This window comes from Aulostomus chinensis, chromosome 4 (assembly GCF_037954235.1).
Source record: "Aulostomus chinensis isolate RoL2024-O1b breed Wild chromosome 4, RoL_Achi_v1.0, whole genome shotgun sequence".
NCBI lineage: Eukaryota > Metazoa > Chordata > Actinopteri > Syngnathiformes > Aulostomidae > Aulostomus > Aulostomus chinensis.
The window spans coordinates 10,377,184-10,401,080 of NC_141323.1; the positions used below are offsets into that span (position 1 = coordinate 10,377,184).

Below are 23,897 nucleotides of genomic sequence, written 5' to 3' on the forward strand. Positions count from 1 at the left end.
CAGATATATCAAACACAACCATAGACGCAGAGTTCTGCAGATCAACTCTCAATATAATACAGCTGTTGTGCAGAGAAGCTGAACGGAATTCTTTTCAACATTGTTTATACCTGCATGTTGAGCACGTACTCATTGTATGTTCTAACAGTATGATTATGGGCTCGATTTCAGTGACGCAAGACCTTAGCCACATGGCCCAAGGGCCACTGGGTTTAATCAATCCTTAAAAATTAGCTAAACAATGAATATTCTAGTCGTACAAGATGCAGAGCAGTGGTACTTAGATTTCATATTAATTGTAGGTGTGTTTTCAGTGTAACAAGAAAGTAATCAGTCACTGTATTCCCCACTTTTCGTGTGAAACTGAACGTTTCTGGTGAGAGAAACACTCATTTAATTTTCCAGAGCAGTGATTCTCAAACTGCGGGTACGCGAGCTCCCCCAAGCGGTACTTCAGGGTTCCGGCAGAAATTTAATCCCAAGAATATTTTGGGGAAAATTAAACGAACCAAAACATGTTAAGACAAACTATAAAAAAATCAGTAAAAAGTTTTAAATGAAATACATAATCCGACCTGGAACTCACTATATACATTTATGTATGTGTGTGTATTTTTCTCGTTCTTGTAACGTTCTTGTGTCGGATGGCTACGTCACGTTCATTAACACCGCGCAGCCGCAGCGCCGCGAGCCTGCCGTTGCTAATGTTAGCCTTTAGCGAGGCTAGGCGGGAGCGACTCCGGCTCCGGTTATCTTGGGTATTTGGACTCTGGTGGACTGAGGAGGAGCCGAGGCCCCGGTTCGCGTATGTGGTGAAGTTCTCAGCAGGGATTCATGAAACCAGCACAGACGGAACCTCTGGACCGAACACCACCGAAGCAGTCCAGCTCCACCGCACCAGTAGCTCAGTAGCAGCTGGGCTAGCGGGGGAAATCACCCCGGAGGAGGCGGTCATGAACCCTCCAACTCCCGCTTGTCCTGAGGACCAACGCGCGCTTGTCCTTCTCCTCTGCCCGCCTCCACAGAAGAACCGGAACCAGCGCTTTCATCTCATTGACGGTAAGAGACATTCCGATGCATCTTCATCTTTCTGTTGTGTCTCCGTTGCCTAGCAACCGTGTTCCCTTTTCAGCGGCGTTCGTTACCTAACAAAGCTTGTTGTTTTATTTGGTGGCTAAAGATTCATGACGTGACTGGACTGACATTTCCAGCTGGAAGGATGTGGTCTCTGATGTTGCGACAGCTGATGGCGAGGAAGTGTGCGCTCTCTCCTTCCCAATATATGCTCAATAAGCTGTAAACCTGATTCAAAGGGAACTCGAAATTTAATTCTATGCCATATTCTTTATTTATCAGAAGCTCCTTCATGGCATCTAAAGTGATGTTTGTGTTTTATTGAAGTAATTGACTGGCGCCTGCTGATAGGATTTGTTGGCATCCATCGTAAGTCAGCTGGGACTTCAACTATTTCTTGTGGAAATAAACACATTCAAGCCATTTGGATTCCTGACCTACAGAGAGAATAAAAAAGTTTTTTGGGAGGATTTAAACAAACCAACTGTCTGATTTCCCACATGACTTGATCTAGTATTGCTAACAAATGCTGACTGGAGGCTGGTGCCAATTTCAGGGACACAGTCTTTGTGGATGTCCCACGGTTTTGGCTGGCTGATGAAACTCTGTCATCATCAGAGTATACGCTCCCTTATATAACGTGGGCATCATTATGGCGCTGACCATCTCATTTGGGGGCATTTTGCCATTATCCAACCGTGGGCAGAAGAAAACTGTCAGGGAGATTAAACACGTGGAACACAAGTCTCCGCCTGGCTGGAGAAATCAGCCACAACCAAAAAAACTTTGTGGCTACAGACAGTTTACTGCAAAAAAAGTACCTATTATCTCCCCTTATTAGTTGGATGACTAGAATAAGGAATTCTTTCAACACCTGAATTGTATTAGAATAAAATCAGTAGTCAGGTGACTCCACGTGACTGTCGTGTAGAGTCACGAGTGCTACAGCCCTGAATACACCTGTAACACGTCTGAAGTCAGGTGATCGAAATAGCTCAAACCTTTTTAGCTCTAACAGCTGATTATGTGATATTCACAGGTGTATTCAGGAGCCTCCTCTCTGCTCTTATTACTCCAGCGGTTTTCAAGTGGCACCAAATTATCACTGTCGGCTTTGCCGACGTCCTGCGGCCCAAATAGTCATTTGGTGTCCTGTGAAATTAGAAATTAATGAACGAGAATGGTGATTTGGAAGTTTTAGTGGCTAATGACATTGGACAAAGAAACACTAGCATACTGTAGACTTGTAGACTAACGGCAGCTGTTTAATGTCATTTTTGGCTTCTAAGGAGTCGAGCTGAGGCCAGTAACACCAGTGAAAGGGCTCAGTGTGGAGGGAGTGAGCAGATCTGACCCCAGGCCAGGTTAAAGGCTCTCTGCCCTGTGCCACACATATTAACAAAGGCTGTCTGATTACCATGCCTAATTCAAGCAGATGGTGGCCCTCTGTTGCTTCGCCAATCAAAATAATGTCATTATAGTGGAATAATGGCTGCCGCTGCCAGTAATGAAGGGAAGATGGGGTGTTTTTATTGTCCCCGAGAGGCAGTAAGATCCAATCTGCAGGGTGTGACTTAGAGGCTAGGAGCTTGGGGCCCATCCATAGTGCCTCCCTTCCACACCGATAGTGAGTGTGTGTGTGCGTGTGCGTGCGTGCGTGCGTGCGTGCGTGAGTGTGGTGGGGGGGTCAGTTATTGATGGGAAATCTACGTATACACACTGAGAGCACAATGGCTGCTTTTCTGTTTGATTTTCATGCAGCATGAATTAATAAGCGAGTGTGGATGATACACATTTGTGCTTGGAAATGCAGGACTTTTACATACAGTGTGTGTGTGCGTGCGTGCGTGCGTGCTTGCGTGCGTGTGTGTTTGTGTGTGTGTGTATATGTGCGTGCGTGTGTGTGTGTTTGGCCAGCTCTCCAGTTATTGCTTTTGAAGTTGTTAATTAAACCCTCAACCATCTGGTAGCTCAATGAAATTACACTGAGCCGCTCAGTCATGAAAAAAACATGACTGACTGACTAAATGAATAAATAAATAGATTAATAATTTAATAAATGCTTCAAATATCTCTTGTCTAAGTGAGGGAAAAACAAGAAGTCTTATTAATGTAAATGTGCTGCTCCACGCTGTCACCTCTGTTGTGCACTGTTGTGTTGCCGGAGCGTGCGTGCGTTTGTGTGCATGTGTGTGCGTGCGTGCATGTGTGTGTGCGTTCATGGAAACTTACAGGTGAATCAAAGACACCTGTCAGTGTGTCAACCTTTGATCTTTGGCAATGTCTACTTCCTTTCTCTCTCTCTATATTTGTGCTCCTCCCTGTCACACACCGCATGCCTCCGATCAGACTAGAAAACACACCTCCTTTAGATTTCAGAGTGGGTGCATCACTTTATACAACATGAGTGGGAACAGTATTTAATCTTCAATTGCCCGAGTTGCTCCGCCAGATGTGTGCCAGTCCTTAATATTACAGTGATGACATTTTCCATATGGTTGCATTTCGAACAATTACATTCCAGCTAATATCCATAATAAATTAATCTTCTTGTTCTTTACAAGGTATTGGCTGATGATGAACAGTGTCTCCTGAGGCCTGTTTCATCCATAACCAATGTTTGGTCATTAAAAGGAAGCAGTTTCTAGCACACAGTAGCTGAATGTGAGTGTGTGGATGTCGACGGAAACCGCAGAGATGAGCCCAGGAGGGAGGATGGTGTCGGTTGGTCAAAGTCTGACGATGGAGGCAACTGAGGCACCACCCACTAAACCCAGAAGTGCCTGTGTGTGTAAATTCACTGTGTAAAAAGGGTGTGGCCACGCTCCATTGAATCCTGGTTGGCGGGGCATTGGGTTAAGTGTAAAACTATTGGAGCAGCCTTAAATCAATCGGCGCTGATCTCATCAATGGTGCCAGTAAATAAGACTTTTCCTTAACCACACTGGCAGAATCACAACAATGTCTTTACCTTCAGTTGGTTGCTTTGGGTATTTCCTTGTTCAGGCTTCAATATCTGTGTATTTGATCAGGTTTCAGGAACTGTTGCTTCATCCGACTCAAACACGGCCACCGTGACTGATCAAAGACATTATGTCTGTGTCATCAAACCCATCCACTCACACTAGTTGCTGAGTCAGCCAAAAATCTAGCCTAAGATGAACCTTGTTTCAAGATTGAATCTCAGCAAAGTTCAATTACCATATCATATAGAGTTGTAACTCATCACAGTGAGTTATCGTCAAAATTGTCATGTGCTTCTAAAGCATCAATCGGATTTTCTTTCCATGGACCAAATTCTGTCCAAAGCTGACAGACAGCATTTTCCTGCACAAGAATGAGTTTCATGGTGCTTTGCTTTTCTTAGGCTGTATTTGTAACTTTGTCTCAAAGGTTTATGCATCAGCAGACTTCTCATTTGTGTTATACAGTACGAAGCTTTTGTGCTCTTTCTGTACCTTCACATGATGCTGATGCTCGCCAGACCATGCAGCCTCTTCGGCAGACAGCATTTGCTCTACAAAACGGCGCCCTGGCATTTAACCATAACTGCTACCGCTGCAATAACTTGTCATTTTTAACAGTACCACTGAGGGAAATTTAAAGTTTTGAGTGGGAGGCTTTAACCTGACCAGCTCAGAGACAAAAGGGCGAGAGAGAGAATGTTCTGTGTGGTCAAGAGCGAGAGAAATATGAGATGGCTTCGAAAGGCAAAAAGGGATTTTCACAGTGACAGAGAGTCGCTGATGCTGCCATTTGTTGCTTTAGGTAGAAATTTCACGAGAGAAAAGTCAAAGATCACCAAGCATTACAGACACGGAGAAATGCACTTTTTTTCCCCCAGCAGTCGTGGTAGATTTAATGCTTTCCAGTCTGTGAAAAGTCAGACAACAAAGTGGGCAAGCAGCACAATCATAATTTTAATATTTATTTCAATAAAGCTCAACATTCAACAAAGTGGCTACTTCAGGATCCCTGTTGATGATTACCATCACACAGACAACCTCCACACAGTTACAGTACTACTATAGGTATTACTGCAGATCTCAGTGCACGAGGATACACCTCCCAATGTACACATTCGAACAAATACACATGTGCAAAATATTTAATATTAAGTACCATTGAAAAAGATAATTGCATTCACAGAATTAAGGGCGTACTGCAAAGCAAAAGTACGCAGAGACATTAGTCAGTGTTCTCCCTCTTCATCCTTTTTCTCTCTTGTTCTGTGATGAGATTCCATTAGACACCATTAAATCGCTGCCTAAGAGCCCTCTGAAGCTTCACAATTACAGAAATAAAAAAAAAAAATCACAATCCTCATTGAGCGCTCTTCTGCATTAGGTGCAGCCTGGAGTCGCGTGGGAGCTGTTACACAGGGCCGCGGCACAGGCCGAGTCAGAGGCTCTGCAGAGCTGCAAAGCTCATTAGAATGACTAAGAGCCAGAATGAAGGTCCTTATGTGGAAGCCATAATGGAGCAGGGCTCTTGTGCTGGGATCCGTAATGGAGGCTCTTGTGCACTTGCGTTTGTCTCCTCTCTGCACATCGGCGGCTTGAGCTGAAACTGCACGGCTGGAGAGCTGACCCCCGCTGAGTGGCAGCTGAGGTGCTCCAAACACCGCGTTGCTATTGTGTCAGCACGCTGGTCGCAAAGCAGAGGGTCTTCACAGTGGTCCGTCACTCAGTGAAGTGTGCGGAGGTGGTTTGTTAAAGGAATATTTGATCAAGCAGGAGGTTAGGCAGATATAAAAGCCGATATTGGCCTTTTAAAGAATTGTGTTTGCTGTCCAGTCATGTCGTCCACCTCTGGTCTGGAGGAAGATTCTCCCATGAAAATGATCAACTTGTATGTTTTGGCGGCGTGTGGATTGCTTGAGTTGACAGGGGGTCACAAGGAAGTAACTTATTGAACACATGGGAGAGAGAGTGACGGAAGGACACTGAGGAATTGAACGGATCAATGTGCTGTGTAAATATTCACCGTCTTCACTTACTCCAGTGACCAGAGAACATCTTTCTCTCCACACAAGCTGGGAAGAAAAGAAGAATTGTGTTTTTAATTGGTGACAACAGCACAGTTGTCAGTAGACAATCACAGGGGAAACGAGGGAGATTCTCCACTATTAGAAAGTTGATTTGGAGGACCATCATCATCAATTATACTCAGACTTCATGGCTTCATTCTGTAATTCTTAAACTTGCCTTTTCACCAGTGCTTCAAGGTTTCATAAATAAAAACATATTTATTTATTGAGATTATTGAATTAGGACAGTGTATATTCATTCATATATCAGTATTAGTATCAGTGTAAATATACATGAAGTAGTGCAATTGTTAGTTTACATCCTTGGCTCTAATGAGGTTGAAACCTGAAAGGACAAACCACACTCAAAAATGAAGGTGTGACATGAGAAGGTACAGAACTGGCTCACAGGCTTTTGAAGAATGCTCCCTCAAAGGTCCATTCTTGACCTAAAAAGTACAATATTGGTCGTCAAGTGGCTGGAAGTGCACCTTTTGAGGTGGAGAACGTGTGTAAAGTGAACTGAAGGTTGAACAGTTGCGCGCTCCCTAAAGCACAAGCATTTGTTTACTTGTATGTTCGCACTGGTGCCTCTGTTTGGGAGTGTGCATGTCAAAGACTCCAGGTTCGGCAAACCCATGTTGGATTTTAACATCCTAGACTGATTTAGTACATTTCTTGAGTTCCAACATTACTAGCAGATTTGCATCACTTTTAAAAACATGTTATTCAATCGGAAATATGAATTTGAGCAAACCTTTTAGAAAACTGTTGCTCTATGTATATTTATAAACCATCTCAACAGCCTATGAGTTGTCTGTGAAACACTTTCAGTAGCGCTAACCTGTAGGGGAGGCGCTACACAAATGAAGACTGAAAGATTTTGGAGGGTGACAAGAACATTGTTCTCACAGCCTCTCTAATTTCCCTGCTTCTTAAATATCACTAGTCCTTCTGCTGCTAAATGCAACTCTGTTTTTAGCGGGATGACATTTAAAAGAAACACAAGACCTTTTGCCGCACAGGCTTTGTGAAAAATGAAACTCTTGAAATCTCTCGCATGAAACGCCAAAGCTTTGCTTTAATTATAGCAGCGTTAAAGTTAAAACTCGTATTCATGTCAGTGGAGGTGGAGAAGATTAATTTGTGCAGTCTAAAAATGGATGAAACATTTAACTTGTGAGGGAGGGATGCGTGTATCATTCTCGCTCATGCCTGTAATATGGACTAGATTGTTGGCAGTCATGAATGCCAGGTCATCTCAGTCACTCTACATTAGTGTGTGTGTGTGTGTGTGTGTGTGTGTGTGTGTGTGTGTGTGTGTGTGTGTGTGTGTGTCTGCATCTCTATCTCAGTGTGTGGGCACATGAGCTGCAAAGCTGTTGCATGGCCTCATCGATTTCATGCCCTCTTCTCACATCTATTCACATCTCTTCTCCGACTCACCTCCCTCCTCCCCATCCTCATCCTTCTCTTTTGGTCCGTTGCCCATGGTGATGGTTCACCTCGGTAACCAGCGGGCTGAGCAGGAAGTGGGAGGCGGCCTGGTGAGACGAAGACATCCCGTGAGTGTTGCGTAAGGGGTTCACGTGATTTGGGGGGTCCTTCGATCTGCGCCAGTGGGAGGGGTTAGGGGTCGATGGTGAAGGGTTTGTTCGCTGCAGGCCTTAAAAAGCTGAGGGAGTATGTTAAACATCCTATCGATTCACAAGCTCCTTTGAGGCCGGAAACCGGATAAAGAGTACACAATCAAAAAGCTTGTGCACAGAAAGTCTTGTACATCTCATGGATGGATGAAAGATGAGAGAGATGGAGGAAGGAAGGAACTAGAACAGCAGACTTTGAGGGAATAAGAGCTTAAAATAAAAAGCAAAGGTTTGTCAGAAGCACCCACTGAGAAGTAGAGCATACAGATGCATTCTCACGAAAGTATTTTGGTGCATTTCTCAAGGGAACACTTCCCATCGCATTGGACCTCAGTGTAACTTAGTCTTGTGTAACATTTGAACGCTGCTCAGTAAACAGTCCATCCATCCTTTTTTTTCTGCCTATCCTAGATAACGTCATAATGGCAGCAGCCTGGGTAAGGCACTGGTTCTGCTGCTCGTCACTGAGGGACCCAACTCAGCTGACTGTCCCTCCAGATGTTGGAGATCCCCACCCTTGCTTTAGGCCAGCTCCCACTGAAGGGGGAACTCAGTTTAACCACTTGTATCTGATCGCATTCCCTCGATCTTTACCCAAAACCTGTGACCATGAGTGACAGCTTTGCCCTTCGCCTCAACTCTCAGTTCCATGTAGCTTTCACGTTACTGCTGATGTCTCAAGACACCTTTAGATACCTTAGGGCAGCAACTTGCATAGAACCATTTTTCAGCAGAGACTAATTGGCCGGACAGCTTTAGACTTGGTTACAAAATGGCCCGCGACAGCCAACAAACCCACGTCATCTGCTAACAGAAGAGAAGCGACCCCCTCCATGAATATCACAGAACCAATGACAAAGGACGAGCCTGGCAGAGACCAACACCCACTGGGAACGGATTTGACTTGTAGAGAATACGGACACAGTTCTCACGGTGGCACTGTAGAGGCTTGACAGTGCATGTAAGAGCCCTGGTACTCCTTACTCCTATGACCCCTCTCGTGAAGGTAAAGAACTCGTCCACTGCTCCTCAACCAGGTTTTGAACATTCCCTGGGCCTGAAGGGGCCATAACTGACACAGTTTTTTTCTGTCTTATGTTCAGTTGTAGCTTCCATTGCCTGTTTTCCTGGCAGGAGTGAGCATGCCTTGCATTCCTGTGACCAAGCATGCTGCCTTTATGTGCATATGTGTGTTGGTGCCGGCTGCACAGGGCTCAGTGCTTACTCAGTAATTCCCTGGTCCCAGGCTGTGTATTAGCGGCTGATCCACCCGACTGGGCCAAGCATCCACATTCAGTTGGCTGGGGATCTGCAGCTCAGAGCAGGATGCTGCCCAGGCTCTCTGATGCTTCCCTAAGCTCTCCAGCACAGAGCAATTTACTGGCACCGAATGGCACAATCACACTAGTGTGTGTGTGTGTGTGTGTGTCTGTGTGTGTATGTTTTGAGCATTCATTTCAGTACTCTCCTGCTTTTTGTCATGTTTCTAGCCTGTTCACTACCCTGGTCATTGGCCTGGCCTGGCCTGGCCTGGCCTGGCGTGGTTAGCTGGTGCGATGCTTCTTGTTCTTCTTTCATGCCAGGCCAAGCTGACAGTGACACTAACAAGCAGAAACGTTCGGTTTTCTCAACTGCTGCGCAGACGCCGTTTCCAAAGTGCTTTTCTTTCTGTCTGTCTTCCAGTTTGAGATGCTCCAAGTAGTTTTTGTTGTTTGTTGTCTCTCAACTTATTGGTTTTTCTTTCTTTGACTATACTAGTTTGTGAATACTTCCACTGCCATATCCTGTTCATTTCTTAGTGCACTGTATTATTGATATGGAGGCGTTCGTCAAGTATCACCTCAGACTCTTGTTATGAATTTGTTACTTGCACCTGATTCCATGGTTTTGTGATAGACTGTGCCTCAGGTTGGGTGTAATTTTTGTTTTAAAAGATTTGGTTTGGTTTGGGTTTAAAGAAGCCGTCTAAGGTGAAGTAAAAGCAGCATGCAAATGTTGCCACAGATACAAACTATGTTTACTCCAGCAATGAGCTTTATAGGCATAGCTAAAAGAAGAATTTGAATGGAAGGAATGTTTATTTTTATGAAAGAATAATGCAGTATAACTTTGGGTAGTAAGCAGATGCAGTGAAAGGGAAAAGCAAACAGGAGCGAAACACAGCGTGACCCTAAACAAAATGCAGTAGAGCTGAAATGATACAAGTGATGAAACGACAGTTTCTGTCAGTGACCGTGTGTGTGTGTGTGTGTGTGTGTGTGTGTGTGTGTGAGTGAGTGAGTGAGATTGAGACAGCCATTGTGTCTGCCAGCAGGTCCAGGTCTCTGAAATGCAGCTAAATTGGCTCATTTATGTAAACATCCAATCCAGCGCTGTCTTGCCCAAACTCGGCCTCAAACAACAAGTCTTCAGGGGCGACTTTTGAGGGCTCCATTTTGCCAAATGAGAGGCATTGTTAGAAACTAAAAAAATAAATAAATAAAAATAAAACAACAACCCCCAAACAAAACAAAAAACAAAAAACCCAAGACAAACAGAAGCGGTGTTTGCTAGACATATTTAGGTGCTCTTGTCAGATTGCGATTGTGTCAGGCCATTGTTAGATGATGAGGTGAGCTGTACGGCAGCTTGTTTAGAGGAGGCAATGATGAGAAACAGCAATGACTGAGCAGAAATGCCCACACACACACCTTATCATGGTGTGTCTGATGTTTTTCGGCCCGATTCCTAAACGATTCAAATCATCAGCTGAGGAGCCCCTGAGTCGCCTGGCCTTGGTTTCAGTCACAGCACTGACTCTCTGCTTCAGCACAGCGTGACTACGTGGTAGAATTTGACTGTCTTGGCTCAATGGTGGGGAAGCCCCAGTGTTCGTGGAGGAGAGTGATGTTTGCTGCTCCAGACTCTCCCTGGCATTGATTCAAGCCTTATTTTATACTTCACACGAAATATGCTCATTCATGCCTTAAAATGTATTCGATGTAATTTACGCTCCTGCCTTCATTTAGTATGCAGTGATCTATTAATATTTAAGTTCTCTGTTCAACCTTTGCTCACTCTTCAGTCTGTTCATCAAACACACCATCCTCCTCGTTCCTTTGTTGCTAGCTACCGGCAAATCATTCCCAAAAAAAAGTACTCCGAATTTGACTTGAAAGTACTCCAGTATCTTTTCTTCATGAACATGGAAGCTTATTTCAATTATTTGATCATCTGTTTTTTAGATTAAGCTTGAATTAACTTTTTTTATTCCATTCTCTCATTCGCTTTGTTTTATTCTCCACTAATTTCCTGCATTTCGGTTCATTTGCGATTCAAAATTGTGTTTGTGTCTCGTGTATGTGTCAGCCCTGTGATTGGAAGACGTCCTGGTTGGACCCGCCTCTTGCCAGTGTCGGCTGGGTTTGAATCCAGTTCCCTGTTACCGTCTACAGGATAAGAAGTATAGATAATATAATGAAATATAAGAAGATGTTAATGCATCAATCTATTAGTCATTAATAAAGGTCTTTACCAGTGCAAGTATTAATTTGATAGAAACGGAGTACAAAGATGTTTGCTTTGACTTTGACAGGTATTTTGGCCTCTTAGCTTGGCTAACAGTCAGTGGTTGACTTTCCAGCCTTCACTTTCACCCCTTTAGAATAAAAAAAAAATCCTTGATACTTTTTTCATTATGTGCCAGATCCTGTTCAGCACAAGTGCCTCAAATTCCATCTTCCAGATTAGCTTACTTGACATTTGACAGATCTAACTATGAATATATTTGAATATATCTTGGCTCTACACGTGTGTGAGATATGATTGTAGCTGTGCCGTCTTTGTACTCTGGCATTGGTGGGGACCCAGCTGTGTCGGCGTCTCTTCCATCACACAAGAGTTAGCCCTGTGTGGGGTAATTAAATTGGAAGCATCTGTTCCAATGCTGCACATCTCACACCTGAGCTGCTTCGAACTTGACCAGTATCCAAACTGGTCTCTCTGTCTCTGTGGATGCTGAGGACACTGATGGATTTCAGCCTTTCAGTGGACCGACTGGACATTCAATTCATGAGGAAAATATTCTGTTAAAGCAGCGGTACCGTTGGAATAATTACAGAGAGCATAATGCACAATCCCTGCACAACTTTTTTTATACTGTACCTTATTATACACAGGTTTTTCAATGTGTTTTATGAGCCAAAAGTTGCAAAAAAGTTGGGATTTAACAGACAAAACTGATGAAATTAAACAGAGAAATGAAAGTACAGTGAAGTTTAACAAAATAAGGTTTCAGTTAGTTGTCAGGCATCCAAAAACCCTTTCATAAAAAGCGGAGGATAAAAGTAGAGTCTTGGTTTTTCGCTCTGTCAAATTTGATGCCTGTTGTCTCCATGGAGGTTTTAAAGCGAACATCCACAGGGACTCAGGGATGAACTGATGAGACTTAGGTCATAGGTGGTGTTAGTTTCGTCAGACGAGAAAAGATGAACGATGTTCGTCAATGACACATTTTCCCATGACTATGACGAGACTGCAAAAATATTGTAAAAACATTGACTAAAATTGTGTTAATGTGCCTTATTGTGTATGAATAGAAACAAGAGTAAAATGTTTTGCATGAAATAAAAACTAAACAAAAACTCTGTCCTCATTTTCATCAACTACACAAGAGGAAACGCAACATCCAGTCCAGCTGGACAGCGTGAGAGCTGCAACCTTGCTAGGGAAGAAGAAGCGACAGGACATTTGGTCAGATTTTCTAGATATAGACAAATAAAAAATAACAATGGCTTGTTTTGACGGATGGGAATATGTGGGGGGAGGGCGAAATCACTGGGAAAAAACACCCCCAATCTGAAAAGGCATCTGACCCTCAACCACCCAAATATTCAGGTAAGCTAACTGGCACACATCTGCATACACTGGTTGATGAAACTATTCCTAGAAGCTAGCATTTTATTTCCGAGTTTGAAATCATAATTTTTTTTAAAAAAGGTTCAAATGTTTATAATACCTTGTTTAAAATACCTTGAGTTCTCGTTCGACTAAAACTAGAGCAAAATGTTGAGACTTTTAGTTGACTAAAACGTAACAAACAAGAAATCATACGTGATTGACAAAATGTGACTAAGAATGAACTTGGACATAAGACTAAATTTTAAAAAATGGGCGACAAAATTAACACTGGTCATAGGTCATCTCAGGAATGTCCTGAGTTTCTTCAGAAATGGTGCGAAGGTCTACAAACACAAGTTTAGATTTATGTTCAGATGAAATTAATGACTCAACATTCCCGTAATTCTGACCAATCTTGTTTTGCGTGAACAGAATATTGTATCAAACTTATCAATATCTAATTTAGTATTTGTACAGTGTTCAAACCCAGCGCACACGAACACACTTAGTCAGTTACACTTGCAGAGGAAAGACTTGCACATGCTGGTAGACTTGCAGTGCTAAAGCAGACTTGATCACTTCCCACATGACTGCTATTCTCCTGCAAACTTCCTCTAACTGAAGATGGAGTAACTGTGGGTCCATGAATGCAACGCCAGGTGTCGAGCCACAGGTTGGCCAGAGCAAAGTGTGTGTGTGTGTGTGTGTGTGTGTAACAGTGAGTGTCTCCACATTTGAAAAGAAGCGCTGTCATCCCTATCCTTTCCAATCTCACACACAGCAGTGGACCTATCACTGCGCAGGTTTACTCATCAACTCACCCATGGAGCCCCTCGATTTGAAGGGATGCCACATTAGTTCTGAGATCAGGAAATATACGAGGAGGTGTGGGGGACATGCTGGAGAGCCAGCTGGCAATATGGAGCAATCTAAAGGGCCCCAGTGATGCTTTAGTATTGTAGCTCCCTACAGATATTTGATGGATATGTTTTTATGTGTTTTTTGTTATGTGACAGCTTGTGATGTCATTGTAGTCATCATTGTTGCACGCTGCTAGGATGCAAAACAAAAAAGTATCTTCGGTGTGTTATTGAAACGGTGCAGGACTTTCACTCCTCTTCTAGTTTCTCATTTATTTGCAGTTAAAGAGCCGTCAGGTGTTTGTGATGCTACGACTCGATGGTGTGAAAGAACTCACTCACATGAGCCTTTGACACATGTCCAGTGCTCTTGAACTTGGATGTACCTGCTGCACCTACCACCCTCCTCCTCCCCCTTTCGCTTTCATTAGAACAGCTGCCATCAAACAGCGAGGTGCTTGATGCGTCTGCCCTTTGATATCCACCGCCGAGAAAATTCAAAGGACGCATGGAAACCCTCCTCTCACTCATCCTCACATGTCATGGCGGCAGTATCAGGGCTGGCGCTGCTCTGTAGTGCCTGAGGAGACACGATGTGCTCCTTCCATCTCTTGAAATCAGAAATCAGAGGCCAGTTCTGTTGAAGCTGCTGCACGTCCTTGGACGGAGTTTTTGAATGACTGAGAGAAGACATGAGCAAAAAATGCAATGTAATGAAGCACCAGGAAATTTAAATCTACAATGTTCAACCTTGTGTTATTACCAAAGTGCCCTGTAAATAGTCCAATCTATGTGTTTGTGTGCAGTTTCAGCACTGTACTCTCAAAAGGCTCATTAATTATAGTAGGAGTCATTATGGAGATAAGTGTGAGCCTGACTATTGGGGCTGAAGATAAGAAGAAGAATTACCTGTTTTGGTGCTTCTGCTTTCTAATCAGCTGCCCATTAGAGATATCAAGGGACTTCTATTATCGCTTTGGTGTTCTCCCATGACTTTCCTCTTCTCTTTTCTTGTTTGGCATTTCTCCATCATTCAGTGGAACTTTAACAGCACAGTGTTAGCGTGTTATTCCCAATGGGAATCTTTTTCCCAGTTCAAGAAAACCTGCTATAATAATTTGATGTCTATTCCAATGAGAATGTATCCTTATTGTACACACTGCAATAATTTCAAGACACTATGCTAATTTTTTTTCGCTGTCCCTCTGGGCTTTTGGAAGTCAACTGAACAATTTCTTGATGATTCACTGAAATCATCAGGTTTTTTCACCTGAACAGCAGCTGCAAACTTGTAGCAGAATGACCAGTGACAACGACGACTTGCCTAACGCTGCTGGCTTTATTGCCAGAAAAAATCCTTTCCAAGTGTCACTAAAAGCACCCAGTTTTTTGCCAGAAAAACAACAGGAAATATGTAATTCAAAAGACCCGGTACTGTCTTCAAAAAAGATCTGCAAATGTCCCCACGTCTCGCTTAACACATCTGGTTTTGTTCCCAGATTTAAAAAAATCGCTGTGTTGAATCTTGCTGATGATCACAAAAAAAACCCTGATTTGGTGCTGTAAACGGCTGTAAATGTCCTGACATCCCACTTAAAAAAAACACCAGGTTTTTATGGCAGAATGAAAGATGCAAATGTTCCAGTGTCTTTCTTACGTGCACCTGACTTTGTCACCAGTAAAAACATCTCTGCAAATTTCAATAAAAAACATACCTGATTTGTCACCAGAAAAATGGCTGCAAATGTTCCGACGGATCACAAAATCGCACAATTTTGTCACCGGAATGACGGCTACAAATTGCCTCACCAGTATATGACACAACATAATTATAGTGTCTTACTTTTCATAATTTGTCTGAGAAAGTACAGAGTAAATGAGAAGCATTTCAACTCGGTTAGTAAATCCAGGGACAAAAACACAGATCGATTTAAAGTGTCAATGCGCTGGTTTTGAACTTCCCACACTGTTGTTTTTAAGTTTACTTCTTGACTCTGAAACTGTTATTTAAAAGTAAAACTGTCCCTCTGTCCTATAGGAATCAGTGACTTACTGTATGTGAGGATACGCAATATCTCCCAGCAATGTTTTCAACACACTTGAGTTTTAAGCAATTAAGTTAGAATATGTAATGCCTCCTTCAGGGTGAACTTACCCTTTGAATGACTTCTGGAAAGTTTTGCCAAGAAATGTATTTCTGGTCAGTTATGCAAGTATAAATATAGGTCAGGCAACATGTGCGTCTTTGTACTGTGACTCGATTCCCCTCGTGCTGATGTAAATGCTGATTGACTTGTTTCTGATGTCCCCGGCATATGGTTAATAAAGGTTTTAGTGTGTCAGAGCCGCAGGAGCCCTGAGCTGACAGGATCAAAGTGACTGCCTCACACGGGCCTTTGTGTTCTGCAGCCATTAGGGCATAGCAACGCCACCACCTGGTGTGAGCCATATGAATATAATTAACTCCATTTATTTGTGTGTGGAGGTGTGTGTCTGTGTGCGTGAATGTGTAAATATGTGAGAGACCATGGACCTGCTTAACACGATGCTTTATGACTTGTGTGTATTTTCTTCTGCACCACCCACAGGAGAGAATGTCAAATTAAACTATATATTTGAAGTAGATTTAGGATTGAAATATACAGGCCATTTGTAACATCAGCTCAATGTTAGCATAGTGAAGGTCGTTGCAGTCAATAATCATTGTCATCAGTTGGAGCAGCTGAATGTGTTCATCAGCCAAGTACTCAAGGCACTCAGTTGATGAACATGTCAAATGACAGAACCTCTGTAGAACCAGCTCTGGTTGTTCCAGTGTGAACCAGTTTAGCTGCAAAAAAAACAAACCTCGCAGTGGACAGGCTCGGTGGATTTCATGCGTTGGGATCTGTACCCATTGAAAATGTTTTTCATGGGGGGAGTGTATCTTTCAATGTTAATGACTCCTGAAAATGACCCATTTCGTAATCTTGATTTGGTCTGATAACAGCCTGGAGGAGACGCGTTATTCCATCATTTTATCCCATTCCAGTGATCCTGTGGTTGAACTGGAGGTTAAAGGCTTGGCTGGTGGAAGCTTCAAGGGCACCTGCTCTATTCTCCTGTGTGTGTCCCCTTCATAGCCAACTTTTACAGTTTCTTGAGCCACTGAGCAACTTTGGCCTCTGATGTCGCATCCAGTTCTCCTCACATTCATGCCACAGATCAGCAGGCACTTCCTCTGTATGCGGTTCAGTCTTGAGTTAATCCACAGCAAAGACCAGGGGATCTAGTCGTCCTGGGGCTCATAATTTTAATGAAGGTTATATTGAAACTGAAGGTCAGAAATAAGGCCAAGCTACCATCCAACCACACAAGCGTTACCAATTCAATACACTCCATCAACCAGCACCGCCTCATGGATCTAATCACCTGAGCTAACCTACATACTCGCACCAAAGTACGTCACAACAGTTTGTCCCACCCTGACCCACTTCTCTCTCAGCAGGTGACGTGCTGGTCAGCGCCGCTGCTTTACAGCCAGTAGGTTCTGTGTCATGCATGGGTTTGCACAAGGTGCTCCAATTTCTTCCCACTGCCAGAACACTTCCCTTCTTGGAGACATGACCCCCACCCTGAGTCTAGACTTGAGACTTTCCTCTCATCATCATTCCAGTCGTCCCTCCATGTGCAGCCTTCCACACCTTCTCCTCCAGAACCTTTGCTCATCAAAATGTTTGATTCAAACTATCGGCATGATCTTTATTAATTAACTCATGATTCTGTGTCATAGTAAACAAAGAAGCTGAAGAAATGCTGCAAAATGTTCTCAAATGTTCACAGCTGGGCTGCTGTCAATAATCTGGCAAAATGTGAGGCGGCTCCTTCATTTCCACCAGAAAAAAGACTAATAAATAATGATGTGGTTCCCACTGTGCTCAGTGCCAAACGAGCAGTCTCTCTCTGGCTCTGTAGCACCACCATGCTTCACCAATATGTGTACATTTGCACACATTTGACCTTCATCAAAGAAGTGCAGCTTAATATTTTATTTAATAATGTAATATTGTCACTCAAAAATGTGAAAAAATTACCATATCATGGTTAATTAGTCAACCATTCCTTTAGATTGGGAGCCACTGGAATGAAACGAGTCCTCCTGTGTGTGGAATACCTGTTATGCATAGATGTGTGTGCGACTGTAAGGAGTTCAGAGCTGTAAACCAGACCTTTGCACTGCTGTCGGCCGGCTCTACAGATCTAATCGATAAGCGTTGGCAGGCCATTGTCTGAGGAGTCACTGTCGTCCTCTGGTAGACAGACACACAGCAACTCCACAAAAACACACTCAAATGTCAGGGTTCACAAACATGAGCACCAGCGAGTGTCTGGATGTAGAAATCAACGGGCTGATGGCAGGATGGGAAACGGGGCAGGGGGCATTAACGGCACGAGACAACAAGTTATGACTGCAGGAGGATGATTGAAACGGGTCTGAATGGGAAGTGTTGTTGTTTGATAGCGTGTGTCTCCAGTGTGTGGTAGCTGTCACTAATCCATCACACCTATTGATCCTGCGAGACTGAGAGAGCAGTTGGACACAGGAGGTAGAGAGACATGGAGAAATGGTAAGAGAGGGAATGGGAGGAGGAGTGACTGAACACACACACACACACACACACACTCACGGGTGTGTATGTCCTGTTCAGAGGTGTCTTTGTATGCCATTCATCTGTCTGCAGCCATTGATTCCCAGCTGAAATATACGACTGTTTATTCACATTCAAGCCACAACAGCAAGCTGCTGAAAGATATATTGATTGAGGGTGTGTGTGCATGTGTGCGTGTGTGTGTGTCTGGTTTTTGTTACCTGTTGTAGACCTGTAGTGACTGTAAACACTAACCTTATCAGGACCCCTCATGCTCATGAGGACCAAACACTGGTCTTACTACACAACAAAGTAATTTTCAAGTTCCCGGTTACAGATAAATGAATAAGCTGAGAAATTCTCTGGGTGTATTTGACACCACTTTATTCCTCCTTAAAATTGAAGCTCTATGTTAATAAGGGTTTGTGTTCACTGTCCTATTGTGGGGCTCAGGTTGGATGGTTTTGTGATGTCCTGCTGCCAGGGAAACAATCCCCTCAAAGATGAGATCAACCAGGTTTTACAAGGATCATCATGTTGTGAGACGTCTCCACCTTCTGGTTGACTGGCACCAATAATTGCATCCAGCCTGAATGCTGCATGAGAAACAGGATGGCCGATTTTTGTGATTGGAAGGTTGGTCGTTGCCAGAAATAGTAAGACCTGCTGGATTTACTGCTAAAGAAGTGTCATCTGTGTGTGTATATATATATAGATATAGATATATATCTATATCTATATATATATATATGAATTGATATATTTGATTTTCCTGGTGTATTCTATTTAAACACTGGACATGTTGTTACCTTTATGTTGCATGTGACTTAAACTACGAGGCCCTATTTTTGCGCCTGTAATAACTGGACATTTCCTGTTTGTGGGACTGAAACAAAAGAAAAAAAAGAGTTTATCTATCTGAAGAAAGTACTTTCTCCTGACGGTTTACTGTCCATGCAAAAGATTCGAAGAAATCTTAAGGACAATCTAGTTGAAAGTGAAGTTTAGTGGGTATCTAAGTACTAACTACAGCCAATTGCAACACTATGCTACCAATTAATATGTAACGACATGCTAGAGCAAAAAACAAGCAACTTGTTTAGTGCCACTATAAAAGATCCTGACCCTAGGAAGTAAGCTTGAAGTATGTGACTAGTAAACCAGCAATATCTCAGCTCATTCACTCAGAGTATACACACTTTCAAAATAAATCTTAATCATTGAGTATACAGTTTGATTCATGGACTCATCAAGTTGAAACGGACACTTCGACATGGTCACTGGGGGAAGTGAGAATCAAACCTGCAACCCTTTGGTTACTCAATAGCTATTCTACAATGCAAAAACATTGTATGTTTATTTTAGTGCATTATTAAACACATTGGTCTCCTCAGAAAAGTGAATCATGAATAATCATGCCTCTGTATTTTATTGGACTTTTGAAACAAAAGCGATGTGGTCAAGACTCAAAAACCCTGATAAGGACGCATACAAATCTAAAAAGTTAAGCAAAACATGAATAGAAGAAAAAAGCAATCGAAAAGATGAGTGAACTCGAAGCTTTGACTGGAGAACTGGGATGTACGGCCAGACAAAGACGCTCGCTGAAGCAGCGAGGTGAGAGGTCATTTGGCTGATAGATGCCTGGTGTGTTGGGGTTAGACTCCTTCCATCTCTCTATTTCTGCCTCTCATCACCTTCACCTCCCCTCTCTCCCCCCATCTTTCTCCCCTGTGGGTCTTTTGTAAGGTTATTTCCGGCCTGGCGGAGCCCCTTGTTTCAGCACGTTGACCTTTAAAAGTGAGTGATGGCGGTTCTTATTGTCTGTGAGGCAATAACTGCCTGGACACAGGTAATCTTCACTATGCTCGTGTCAAGTCGAGTTTCCTGCACAAGGCCTGAACAGCTTCACAGCACGAACAGAATCAACACTACACACAAACACACACACACACAGGGTAGAGCGCTCCAGCAGAAGCACTCAAAGGTAGTGGGGAGCCGTGTGGAGTAAAGGTCAAAAATCTCAGCACCTGCATGGAAAGGTTAAAGGCAGAGCTGGAAATAACCCCCCAGTCCAGGGCATGAGTGCAGCAGTCGTCACCACGGTCCCATGACTCATCCCATGTGATGTGGTCTTGTCAACATCAATGTCACATGACTCCAGAATGGCCTTTTTGCCTGGCATTACTGTGTGGCCACATTTGGATTGCAGAACACAATTTTAAATAATGGACAGGAAACAAATGAAGTCAAACAGGTGACCTCAGCTGAAACATTCCCCTGCAGTCCCTCATCGTCGGGAAGGAGTGAGATGAGGCGTTCACCGACAGTTTTAAAGCATGTAAATATGACATGCGGCTGGCAGTCTGCTTCAGAGACGGAGGGGGGAGGGAATCCAATTTCATTGCACACATTAGAGATGTATTAAGTTGTCACTTAGAAATGTGATCCAGTGACATCATTGCTACTCGATTATACATGATGTTTATGAGCCTGGAGAAATTTCCAGATGGATTCACATCCAAGTTTGTAATTCTTTGGATAAGCAAACGATAGCACAGTTGAAGTAACATCTACCTTTTTTTTTAAATCCTGCCCCTTTATTTTCCATTTCCTTACACAGTTGCTCTTATAAGTCTTGTTTTATTTTGTTGAGTCTCACCTGAACGCTGATGTTTCCTGGGCGGATCAGGGCGATGGTGACAATGGTCAGTAGCACTGTACCAGTTTTATAGTAGAAAATTTACAATTTTAGGACTGTGCAGCCTCCATTTACAGGGGTTAACATTTAACATTTAGTGGCCCACAGTAATTTGGTCAAGTATTATTTTCACCACAATTTGAATCCTGCATAATAAAATAAAGCAGTTACTGGCTGTTCTCTAGAGATGAAGGTTTGACTCTGCGAGTATCAAACCCTCTGACACTCTCAGGGTTATTGCCTTGCTCTATGTTCACTTTCTTTTTTCCTCTTCTCTGTATTTATGTCTTTTCCCCCACCTGCTGGTATATCTCTGTTAATCTTGCTGTCGAACTTATTTCACAGTCGGATCTCCGACTTGTCATCCTGACAGAGGAAGGAGAACGAACGTGGCACCCGTTACAGAATATCTGCAGATTCTCCAGTCTGACAGAGCAATCTATACACTCGCACATCACCTTTCATTTACCTCAAGGCGTCACTCTGGCTGTGAGTTGAATCGCTTTGCCTGTTCTGATCAGTTCTGCTTACTGGATGACTGCTGAGAGTGGAGCAGGCTGCAGACGCTTCGAGGCAATTCATTGGGCTGCCACATGGCTTTTCTTTATTGGTGGATTTTGATGCTTCATATCAAACATTAAAACTGAAACATGAAATCAGGGGCTGCTAATGGGGAAACAAGAAGCTGCACATGCCAAAAAAAAGATGAAGCAGAGCCCTTTGTTGCAAGGAAACTTTGCACTCAAAGAAAAGAGAGTCCACTGAGAAGGAGAGAGGTAACTCAAATGGACGCTAACTAGTAAAACACAAACGACACACACGAGCCAAACTTCTCATCCCCACTGAGCAGGGAGCATCTATTTATGGGCATCCAGGATGATTACCATCAGCTGAGGGAGATCACCACAGGTGCAACCAAAGGCTCCTGATTAGACCAGACCATTTATCTCTGATCAGGAGATGAACCCCGTCCCCCCGATAAATAACAAAGAGTCTTTATGTTGCCACGCCTGCATGGACCACAACCTTAAATTCAAATTCCTGGGCATCTTTTGCAATAGTTGACTGTGGTGGTCAGGTGTTGATATCAGGACTGTATATAGAGCTCCACAAGTGAGAACACACTTTTTGAATGACACTGAATCCAAGAGTGAATCGAAAATATGCGATTCAGAGGAAAAATGCCTCGGAAAATTGGAAAGCATTAACAACTGTGTGCATAATTCCCATTCAACTTGGTATTTCTGATTTAAGGATGTTTGATCAAACTCACCATTTTTGTTGTCATGAGCTAACTAGCTGTGGAAATGAAATTCATGTCTCTGCAGCCAGGTTCCTTGTTGGAGACTCCTACCTTAACAACAGCATGCCCCAGCAATCACAAACACAACTGACATGCTTTAGGATTATGGGTAGTGTAGTATTAACCTGTGAGATTACAACTAAAACAAGGTTGATATCCTACGAATTTGAGGATCTTTGTCTTTTGTTTTTTCACAATCATCAATGCTAATGGCTAATAATCAGCTCCTTGAAAGAGAAGATGCTATTTTCACTTGTTTCACTGACTACAATTACATGCAAAGTAATTCTCTACTTTTATTGTGGGAATGACAGTATTACAATTTTGATAAAGGGCATATAAGCAGCTAATTGATGTGTGATATTTGGAATTTGGCCTTTTTCTGAATGTAGCCTTTTTCTGATGAAGGGGGTTATATTGATATTTTTTGGGTCTGAGGATCATCCATTCCAGCGCATTCAGAAGATTTGTTTGGAGATTTGTGACATGGTGGCACACACTGGATTCTGAATTGTCAGGTGTGTAAATGGTGTGATTGGACAGGGGGTAAAAATATTTTGCGTGGCTGCATGTCAACAGGATCCTTAGTTAGGATCCCTCAACGAGAGCAATTGTGTTATCATCACATGCTTTCATAAATTTTCATACTCTGTTGACATGATAAAAGATCCAGTCAATGGCCTCTGGTTGAGCAGGATGTGAACACACAGGTAGACAGTGTAGATGTACAATCTTGATTCTGGTACGAATATTATTTTTGTGCGATGTTGCAGAACTTCACTTTGGCTCTGTGAGCTTTCTAAAGCCCTAAAGAGAGAGCCGGCAAGTGAACTCAAGGTCAACAGACTGCAGCGCCATGACAGAACTAATGATGAAATATCAGAAACCTCTAAAAATGCAACACCAGCACTTTTTTGAGTTCAGATGAAAAAAGAAAAATTGTCACTGTACTCTCCATGAACTTGCCCTCTGTCACAGCGTTGGAGTCTGATGAGAGGGATATATTGAGATGAGATAATTTTGCTCCAGATTCAGAACTAAGCAGCTTTTCTTTGTACCCTCAGGTCGGTTACTGAAATGAAAACGATGTTGAGAGCTTGATATGTTTGTTTGAGCATTGAGATTTCACTAAAATTATGCTCTAAACTTTGGTTTGTTGTTGCTATAACCTTGACTGTATGCATGAACAGTTATATATGTGCAACTATTGCACTTAACATCAGTGCACTTTATTCATTGCCTTTAAACCCAAGGCAGGTTTAACCTTTGTGGAAAAATGATAACCTAAATTTCACAACTGGAGCATGTCCTGAGATCCTTACAGGCAGCGAAACTATCCAAGGTATTCATTTCAAGCCAAAGAGGCATTGAGAGACAGCTGACAAAACTTCTGAGGTTCCACATATCCCTCCTGACCGTCCTGGACCTGTTCAGGCGTTTAATCAGTTGCCATGACCCTGCTCAGACCTGCTCAAATGAAAACCAATGTGACGGAATTTGACCCACTTCTGAAATTTGTCAGGGCTGACTGAATCAGGGCCAAAACTAAACAGTGCCTGTCCAGCTTAGGTGACCCTCCTCAGCAGTAACTGCGATAAGACATAACCGGAGCAAATCAAAGCCCTCTGAAACATTCAGCCTTTCCCGTCCACAGATGACCAGCTCTCCTAATATTTTACCTTTAAGGAAGTAAAGCTGGCCAATTATAAGAAGACATGAAAGTGTTATCAGCCTTTTTTTTTTCCCCCTTTTTATTCAGCCTCATGAGCCATCTCCTA

General features: G+C 42.9%; 1 long non-coding RNA gene across 14 annotated transcripts in view; it reads left to right on the forward strand.

The window, feature by feature from the left end:
* Positions 1-705: 705 nt before the first annotated feature.
* LOC147262647 (uncharacterized) overlaps positions 706-23,897 on the forward strand; it is a 234,429-nt gene continuing 211,237 nt past the window's right edge. For all 14 annotated transcript variants that reach the window (XR_015112443.1, XR_015112444.1, XR_015112446.1 and 11 more), the window contains exon 1: positions 706-1,059. This is a non-coding gene — a long non-coding RNA (uncharacterized LOC147262647). The remainder of the gene's footprint in view (positions 1,060-23,897) is intronic.